Source organism: Panicum hallii, chromosome 7 (assembly GCF_002211085.1).
Source record: "Panicum hallii strain FIL2 chromosome 7, PHallii_v3.1, whole genome shotgun sequence".
In the NCBI taxonomy this organism is placed as follows: Eukaryota; Viridiplantae; Streptophyta; class Magnoliopsida; order Poales; family Poaceae; genus Panicum; species Panicum hallii.
Window position 1 is genome coordinate 31,954,199 of NC_038048.1, and position 10,534 is coordinate 31,964,732.

The following is a 10,534-nucleotide window of genomic DNA, read 5'->3' on the forward strand; positions in this document are numbered from 1 at the left end:
TATGGAAGTTTGTCTTTTTGCTAGCATTCATTTTGCCTTGAATCGAGGCTGCCATGCTGTCAGCACTGCGCTTGTAATTCACGAATTCATTCCACCACTCTCGTTGCTTCTTCCAGACTTTATCAAAATCTGGTGTGAGGCCCTTGTTCACAAAGTTTGCCACCAATTTTTCTTGAACGAGGCGAACTGAATTGCCATCTTCTTAAATGCCCATCCCTTTACTTTGTCAGCTTTGCCTGGGGGAAAGTTGAAGTGCAACGACACCTCTTTCCATAACAAATCTTTCTCTGAATCTGGCACGATATCTTCAGGTCGATCAGAGACTTTATTTCTCTTCCAAAGCTTGTACTTTATGGGGACGTTCTCCCTAACAAGATATCCCAATTGATTTACAAAGGTCGTCTTAATTTGACCAGGGGCTAGTGGCTCGCCGGTTGCTTCGTTGATCTCCGTGATGGTCGTACATCCTACCATCTTCCTCTTGGAGCCACGTTTCCGTTTAGGCCTCGTCGATCCTGATGCCTGAAAGAATCGCAAATTTATCAAGCGGGTTGCTAGCAACTAGTGTACGTCACGGCAGGTATTGACAAAACGTTTATCCTGATGCCTGGAAGAATCACTAAATTTCATACCTCGGCTTCCTCGACATTTTCTTCTTCCTCCCCACTAATATCTTGCTCCTGGTCGCCAGGATAATGCAAGTTTAAAAATTGGCTGCCATCGTTCTCGTCCTCATGAAACTCTGGAGCTATTTGCCCAGTACTACCACAAATGAGCTCGTGCATTAACTCGTCTTGGTTGTCCGTAGGATCCATTTCCACTACCCGAAACAATAAAAAAACATTAAGTATTTTCTAGTACTAATAAAATGTATGTATTTGCAAGGTTTAAAATGTATGTATTTGCAAGGTTTAAAATGTATATATTTGCAAGGTTTCAGTCTTAACATTTCGAGGTTCGTACCCGTGCATTGCTACGGGCGATGAAAATAAATTACAGTAATACACAGAGTACAGGGAACACATAATACAATTAGACACAATATCACATAAATGAAAGAATAGCCGATGTAATCATATTGAAATGAAAAAAGCAAAAAAAAAACAAAAAATCAACAGATCTTCCAGCAGCGTGATGCTTGATGATATCAACTGAAACCAACACATTAAACCCACGTACCCATATTGACATTTGAATTATAGAAATGGTGTTCTAACATGGATTAGCATTGAGCATTACACGTACATCAAGCATTGACCACACACAATATGTCATACAACTTTTAGATCACCAATTACCGAAGAATATAACTCATATACCTCCTCCATCGACCTTCGAGTTTGTTCGACTTTTATCAGTATTCCAATTACCGAAGAATATAACTCATCTACTAATGATCAAAGTTGAGAAGATCAAGCAAATGCAGATATAAACCTTCTTCAGCAGATTCTTCGGAGGGCGTGGAGGACAGCAAGTTCACCACCACAAGTAACCTGAAATTGTTATAAACACATTGAGATCAAATTAATGAATAATGTGCAGTTAGGTAATGCCTAGATACAAATTAGGAAAACTCACATGATGAGATCAAATTAATGAATAATATTGGTAAAAATCGATATATGCAATTAGCTGATAACAATATATAATTATATATTAACTTGCACTTGTGCATCACCAGGAGAAAGTAACCCGCCCATTCCTTGACATAACAGCTTAGGGAGTTACTATATATAACAAACCAGAAGAGCAATATTAAGGCACCAACCAGTTATAAACATAAGGTTAATTATATGAAATTATTCTATATTTCTTGCATCTCATACAAGTTAAAACCTGTAATATCAATTAATAGTTGTAAGATAAAATCAGAAAACCAAATGCACCACACGTAACATTGGTGTCTACAACATCAAATAGAACTTCAAGATCACAAGTACATATGTGACCCAGGTTCCAGTCATCATAGATGTTCACATCTCGACCAACTCGTATCAGATTTGCACATTGTCTAATGCTTCCTCCATGAATGGATTTGCAGTTTGTAGAAATGTTGATTGTGGCTATAGCGATCTTATTCGCGCACTGATAGGAACAAGCATAGCTTTCCTTTTTCATGGAATGCTACTTTTCTCTTCTCTGTTGCTCAAACTAAATATCACATTGCCACATTGACAGGGTAGCTAGGTATATCTGTTGAGATGAAAAATGTGCTCTTTATTTATCTAGGCAGCTATGTATCTGTTGGTGATTTTAGATGGTCCTCTGTGGTTCCCTTAAAAAAAGAAGGAGAGATGGTCCTCTGTTAATCTGTTGGTGGTCCTAGACAGATCCATGTGGATGGTTAAAGATGATATTAGTTGACAATGTTGACAATGTTGACAATGTTGGATGGGAGGATGGGAGAAATAGTGCCACTGAAAAAGTTGAGCCAGAACAACTTTTCTACTAACATAGTAAACTCTATGATGTAAACTTTTCTACTGGTATCCCATTTGCACAACTATGCGCAACTAGATTCACTCACATACTACAACAGTAGAATAGGTGGCAAGCAAACATTATCGATCTTGACTCCATGCAATAAAATTATTAAACCATCAAAGCGTAATTTCCAAATGAAATCTACAGCTTTTAGAAATGAACTATTTCCCTTGAGAAGCTCTGGGATGCTAAGAATATAAGTCATCTACTAATGATCAAAGTTGAGAAGATCCAATTACCGAAGAGGGCGAGGAGGAGGTCCGGAGGGAGGGGTCGACGGTGGGGGCCGGAGCTTCGGGCGCCGCAGCAATGGCGCGAGGACGACGAGGTGAGCTGTCATTAACATTGGTCAAATCAATTTTATACTAATGGCATATATAAAAGAGAAACTAAATCGCTGTTTTGCTTTTTGCATAGAACAACAAATAATCATTGTAGCTTTTAGATTTGAACTATTTTACTTGCTGCTTAATTGATTGATAACGAGCATGAGACAACTTGTTCCCTAAAGAATATTTTCTAAACTTGGAAGCTAGATTAGGCTCTGATGGTTGGATCACGACAGGATCACAGGATTCTGCTCTCTTTATTTGGATACTTGCATTTCAGTTACTGCCCAAAATGTTTTCACCTTCTACTAGTATTGTCACCAAAACTTAGTTATTAAAAAGAACTTTGTTGCTTTAGGTACTAAGAGTTATCGCAACACTTCCATTGAAGATTACAAGGAGTACTTGATATTTGATGAAAAGAGTTTCCTGGACATGCATACAGATGATCAAATGTCTGGTTTCTGTTTGACGTAAGTATGTTTTCTTACTAATTACAGTATTCGAACCATACCGAATCTGGTGTCATTTTTGTTCAACCACAATAGCCAACATGATGCATATATTTTACACTGCCAATACAAGTTGGAACTGCCAGATTGCTCATATATTATCCTGAAGAAATGGAAAAGTTAATTTAGCCAAAGTTATGCCTGTCAAAATGTGGTGATATTAGGAAACATAGTATCATTATCATACATACAGTGGTAGTCTACTACCACCATCTCTTGCAATTGACAGTAAAGTGGAATTCACCAGAAGAACAAGAAATGGATAAATAGTGTCACCTGTTTTATGTGAGCAATATATTATAAAATCAAGGGTTCAGAAAACCTAAACTGATTTAAATGTGGCGTATCACCTAAACTGATTTAGTCAGGGCAAGACTAAGAAGCAGGGTATCACGTAACTCAGCACATTGTTGATGTGCAATTAACCAGATGCTTACGCAAGTTGATGTGCTCACCTCGAACCCGTTTTTGCGCTCGGAGGGCGAGGAGGAGGTCCGGAGGGAGGGGTCGACGGTGGGGGCCGGAGCTTCGGGCGGCGGCAGCAATGGGGCGCGAGGAGACGGAGCAGTGGCGCGAGGACCTCGAGGCGGCACGGGCAGCCGGGCGGCCGGGCTGCGCAGGACGGGCCGCGCGCGAGGACGACGACGAGGTGCGCCGCGGCCGGAGCTTCGGGCGGCGGCAGCAACGGGGCGCGAGGACGCGGAGCAGTGGCGCGAGGACCCGGCGGCAGAGGCAGACGGGCGGCCGGGCTGCGGGGAAGAGGCCGTGCGCGAGGACGACGACGTACGCGGCGGCCGGAGCTTCGGGCGGCGGCAGCAGGGGCGCGAGGACGCGGGGGCGGCGGGTAAGTTGGGGCGACGTCGATCTGAAAACTGGGCGAAGGGGCTAACTTGTTGGGGGGATGGCGCGGTTAGTGCCGGCTGGTGTTACCAGCCGGCACTAACGCGCCCACCTGACGTCACGTGGGCAACTTAGTGCCGGCTGGTAACACCAGCCGGCACTAACGTGAGCAAGTTAGTGCCGGCTGATATTACCAGCCGGCACTAAGTTGCCCACGTGACGTCAGGTGGGCGCGTTAGTGCCGGCTAGGGTTACCAGCCGGCACTAACGTGTCCGCGGTTAGTGCCGGCTAGGGTTACCAGCCGGCACTAACGTGTCATCCGCGCGGGAATTGGCGCGCGGGAACTGGCCACGCCAGTTCCCATTTTCACTAAATTTGTAGTATTCATAAATTTATTCAACATAGGCTCAATAATTAGAATAATATAACAAAAATTTATATCTTATTTTTAGCTACACAATAATTATAGTAATTATATGTACACAATAATAACAGTAATTGAAGTAAATTAACGAATATGCAACCATTATCAATTATGTGTAGCGTAAAGGGTTTATATGTGTATATGTTTCTGTTATTGATAATAAATCGAAAACACTTCATTTTGATCCATGCAAAATTCTTCAAAAAACTTTTCAATAGTACCCTATACAATGATGTAATCAATTCTCATATTACTTGATTATTTGTTTGTAATTTAATGTTTCAATGCTTCTAGTAATACAAAATTTGTGAATGTAAATAATATTTATACCATGCAAAAATATAATATTATCTGAAGATGATATTATGTCATAATTGGAGAAATAGTATCAAGAATTGAGATAAGTACGATGCGGTGCGTTACATTACATCACTGATTGAGAGAATTCAATACATAATTTATATAAAACTACTACTCATTATCATTATGTACTGGAACATTGATAATCTTCCTTTTGACGAAAGTGCCTTGAGCGTGATCACAGCGTAAGTAAGGTGTGTCCTCTTTGGATAAGAGGATGCTAGGGTCAACGTCAACTGAGAATGGAGGAAGGTCATCAATCTGGTCATAATCTTCCGAATTGTCCGAAATATCCTCAACTCCAACAACTTTTCTTTTTCCTGGAAGAACTATGTGCCGTTTCGGCTCATTTCCAGCCTTGTCTGCTTCAGACGTCTTATCTGACTTCTTCTTCGGTTTGCTCGACATGTCCTTCACATAGAACACTTGTGTCACATCCTTGGCTAGAACAAATGGTTCATCTTTATATCCAATCTTTTTAAAGTCAACTATGGTCATCCCATACCGGTCCTTCGTTACGCCTCCTCCAGCCACCCATTCGCAACGAAATAAAGGGACAACTATGGGTCCATATTCAAGTTCCCATATCTCCTCTATGACACCATAGTAGTTGTTCTTTTCTCCATTACTGTTTACTATACACATACGGACACCACTGTTTTGGTTGGTGCTTTTTTTGTCTTGAGCTCTCGTATAAAATGTATACCCATTGATTTCGTACCCTTGGTATTGCTGGACAGTGATTGATGGTCCCCTAGCCAGCCATTGAAGTTCTTGATCAACTGTGTTGTTGCCCAATAATTTTCGTCTAAACCAGCCGTCAAAAGTTTTTATATGTTGGCGTGTAATCCAAGAAAGATTCTTTTGTGGATTTTCAGACTGTATAATATTCATGTGCTCATCAATATATGGAGCCACCTTGGATGAATTCTGAAGAACCGTGAAGTTTGCTTGGCTGAATTCACTACAAGGGATGTGCACATTACATTTCTTTCGTAGTGTGCCTTTTCCCTTTAATCGCCCCTCATGGTGTGACACGGGGAGCCCAATCGAATTGAGATCAGGAAGATAGTCAACGCAAAACTCAATGACCTCCTCGGTTCCATAGCCCTTAGCAATGCATCCTTCTGGGCGAGAACGTTTACGCACGTACTTCTTCAATACTGCCATGAATCTCTCGAAAGGGAACATATTGTGTAGAAAAACAGGACCCAGAATAGTTATTTCTGTCACAATATGAACTAGAAGGTGTGTCATAATATTGAAGAAGGAAGGTGGGAAGACCATCTCAAAGCTGACAAGACATTCGACAATGTCTTTCTGCAGCTTTATTAGATTATTTGGATTAATTGCTTTCTGTGAAATTTCATTCATGAATGCACAAAGCTTTACAACTGCCAATCTCACATTTTCCGGTAGAACACCCCTCAGTATAACCGGAAGTAATTGTGTCATCAGAACGTGGCAGTCATGAGACTTCAAGTTTTGAATTTTCTTCTCTTTCACATTTATTATGCCCTGTATATTTGAGGAGTACCCAGACGGGACCTTGATACTGTTCAAGCAATCGAACATGATTTCTTTCTCCTCTTTACTCAGATTATAGCTGGCAGGTTTTAAATAGTGGCGTCCTTTGTCTCTCTTCTCGGGTTGCAAGCCTTGTCGCCCGGCTAGCATCCACATGTCGCGCCTTGCTTCCAATGTGTCTTTTGACTTACCATACACTCCCAGAAAGCCTAGTAGGTTGCCGCAAAGATTCTTCGATAGATGCATCACATCAATTGTGTTGCGAACCTGTAAGACTTGCCAATAAGGTAGGTTCCACAATATAGATTTCTTCTTCCACATTGGAACATGTCCCTGGTCATCCTTCGGAACAGGTTGGCTACCGGGACCCTTTCCAAATACTACCTTCACATCCTTGATCATCGAGAACACACGCTTTCCATTACGGAACAGAGGCTTACGACGAGTTTCGGACTCTCCTTTGAAATGCTTCCCTTCGGTTCTTAGGGGGTGATCGGTAGGAAGGAATCGGCGATGGCCCATGTATACGCACTTCTTACAGTGTTTCAAATAAATGCTATCGGTTTCATCATAACAGTGGGAGCAGGCCATGTATCCCATGTTCGACTGTCCCGAAAGTTTTGCAAGTGCAGGCCAATCATTGATGCATACAAAAAGCAAAGCTCGGAGGTTGAAAGACTCCTGTTTATACTCATCCCACACATGTACACCTTCTTCTTTCCAGAGCAGTAAGAGATCATCCATCAAGGGTTGCAGGAACACATCAATATCGTTGCCAGGTTCTTTTGGCCCTTCTATAAGCACCGGCATCATGATGAACTTACGCTTCAGGCATAACCAAGGAGGAAGGTTGAACATACATAGGGTCACGGGCCATGTACTATGAGCGCTGCCAAACTCACCGTACGGATTCATTCCATCCGCACTTAGAGCAAATCTTATATTCCTTGGGTCGTTGTCAAATTGAGGATACTCTCGGTTAAGGTTTCTCCACTGGGACCCATCTGCTGGGTGTCTGATCATGTGATCCTCCTTACGGTCTTCTTTGTGCCACCGTATCAACTTAGCATTGTCCTTGTTTTTGAAAAAGCGCTTCAGACGTGGTATTATAGGGAAGTACCACACCAACTTTGCGGGAACTCTCTTCTTTACCGGCTCCCCATCAACATCACCTGGATCATCTCGTCTGATCTTATACCGCAATGCGCTACAAACAGGACAAGCTTCCAAGTTCTCGTATTCGCCGCGATACAGGATGCAGTCGTTAAGACATGCGTGAATCTTCTGCACGTCCAATCCAAGAGGGCAAACCATCTTTTTAGCTTCGTATGTTGTTGACGGCAGTTCATTACCCTCAGGAAGCATGTTCTTTACAATCTTTAGTAGCTCACCAAATCCCTTATCGGTGACACCATTAGTTGCCTTCCATTTCAGCATCTCTAGCGTGGTACCCAACTTCTTCTGCTCCGGTTTTCAATTAGGGAACAACGGCCTTTTGTGATCCTCCAACATCTTCTCAAACTTTAATGCCTCCTTCACAGTGTCACTGTCTTTCCGTGCATCAAGCAACGCCTGACCTAGCTCGTCAGGTGGCTCCTCTTGTTCAACATTTGCTTCACCCTCGTCCATTGGTTCATCTTGAAAGCTACCTGTTTCATGAACCCATGCCCAATCTGGAAGATTGTTATCACCATCGTCATCTTCTTCATTATCTTCCATCATAACTCCAACTTCGCCGTGCTTAGTCCAAAGGCTATAGTTACTCATAAAACCATTCAAGGCCAGGTGATTCCATAGAGTTTCTCTTTTCCGGAATTCCTTTTTATTTTCGCAAACACTGCATGGACAACACATTAAACCCTTTGGCGACCTATTTGCCACTGCTGCCTTGAGAAAAGAATCTAAACCCTGAATCCACGCCGAGGTGCTCCGGCTTCCGTGCATCCATTGCCGGTCCATCTGTACAAATTAAAAAAAAATCATGCTCATTATCCCTAAAAACAGGTTACTATGAAGTAATTCAAAAAAAATGTAAATGTGTCATAGGCTACCTATCTAGTAAATTTAAACTAAATAGCAAAATAAATTGGCACAATAACATATACACATGTCACCATGAAATAATTCAAAAAAATCATTCTAAATGTGTGATGTTCAAACTATATAATAATCATTCTCTGAAAAGCAACTAATCAATTCTACCTTGCTCAAATTAATGAACAAATTAGTGAATCATGCTCATTGTCCCTCATCCTTAAAATCCCTAAAATTTTGCATAGTAACATATACACATGTCACCCCTCTAAACTTTATGCCCCAAAAAACGAACACACCCTAAATCGTGGCGAGTACTGCGAGTTCTAATTTGCGGTTGTTCTGGGTCATTTTATGTGATTTTACAAGTGCCCTGTTGCTTTGTTGATGACTTGTGTTTTTGCGAGTTTGTTGGTGGTTTTTGTTTGTGGTGGCGGTTGTTCCGGGTCATTTCTGTTATTTTACAACTGCCCTGTTGCTTTCTCGTGACGACTTGCGTTTTTGGATATCATTTTCGAAACCTCTAAATATGGTTTTGGGAAGGATTTTGATGATTCTTAAAAAATTTATAATACAATCATGTGCCCACTTCACACCCTCCCATTCTTATGTATTAAGTACATAAATCTCCTTGCATTATGACAATAATATCCATATATATCGTTTTGAGAAAGTTTTATTTGCAGCCATTTGGATTTATTCAGTGTAGTGACATCTAAGGTTAATGTGCAATTTTTCATAATATATGCCATACCATTGCTTTGATTTGAGTTCGAATTGATTGGGACTCGGGAGCAATATCAACCCAATGAGATATGGCATCATTCCTTTTGTTGGATAGGAAGAAATACATCTAGTACATGTATATTGAGTGGAAATACACGAAATCTTTATCAACTTGCATTCAATAGTAGCCGTACAGTTCGAAAAGTTCTACAGTGAATTGCCTCTGTAGTTTTACTCAAGATTTATTTGCAAAGCTTCGAACTATACATACATCGGAATATTTATAATTTGCAGAAATTTTTCTAGAGATTATTATATGGCTTGTGCATTTATTGTGTGCGGGTTGTCCAATAGATGTACTCGCCGTGATATCCTTAAAATTCCTAAAATTTTGCACATTAACATATACACATGTCCCGTGAAATAATTCAAAAAAATTATTCTAAATATGTGATGGTCAAACTATCTAGAAAACCTTCTCTAAAAAGTAACAAATGGATTCTATTTTGCTCAAATTAATGAACAAATCGGAAAATTATGCTCATTTTTCCTCAACCTTAAAATCACTATTTTCTTTATCTAGAAAGCATGAAACAAAGAATAAACACCGTGAAAAAAGAGTGGAAGAAGCTACTAACCTTTGGTGCACTTGAATGGATGAAATTCTCACAAATTTGGGGAAAAATGGGCAGCACCTCCCCTGTAACACGCCATTAGAGTGAAGGAGGGCTCGGGAAGAAGAGTGGCAAATGAAATGGAGGGAGGGCTGGGATGTGGTGGCCGGTATATATGGGGCAAGTTAGTGCCGGCTGGTGGCTTTAGCCGGCACTAACTGTCTAAGTTTAGTGCCGGCTAGAGCAGACAGCCGGCACTAATTTGTAATTGACCAAGTTAGTGCCGGCTAGATATACCGACCGGCACTAACGTGCGTTTTGACCATTGTGGCAGCCGTCTGACAGTTGGGGGGATGGCGCGTTAGTGCCGGCTGGTATTTCTAGCCGGCACTAACGTGCCCGCCTGACACTGTTGAGGCACGTTAGTGCCGGCTCGTTTTTGACCGGCACTAACGTGCTGGTACCGATAGACCGTTTTCTAGTAGTGATCGGTCACATACAATAATGATCGTTTATCTTCTCGTTAATAATATTTCACCAGCTAGTATTGGAACACTACTAACAACCACTTTCTGTTATCAACGACCACCTATAGCATACTTTTGCTGCGCCTGCTCCTTGGGATGAGTGATAATACAAAGTGAGGAAAATAAACACACAAAAAAAATGCTATGTAAACTTCC

The 10,534-nt window shown here is 41.4% G+C and overlaps 1 pseudogene; it reads right to left on the bottom strand.

Annotated features, from left to right (window-relative positions):
- Nucleotides 1–5,103: 5,103 nt before the first annotated feature.
- On the bottom strand, nucleotides 5,104–8,331 carry LOC112901728 (annotated as a pseudogene).
- Between the last annotated feature and the right edge of the window lie 2,203 nt (nucleotides 8,332–10,534).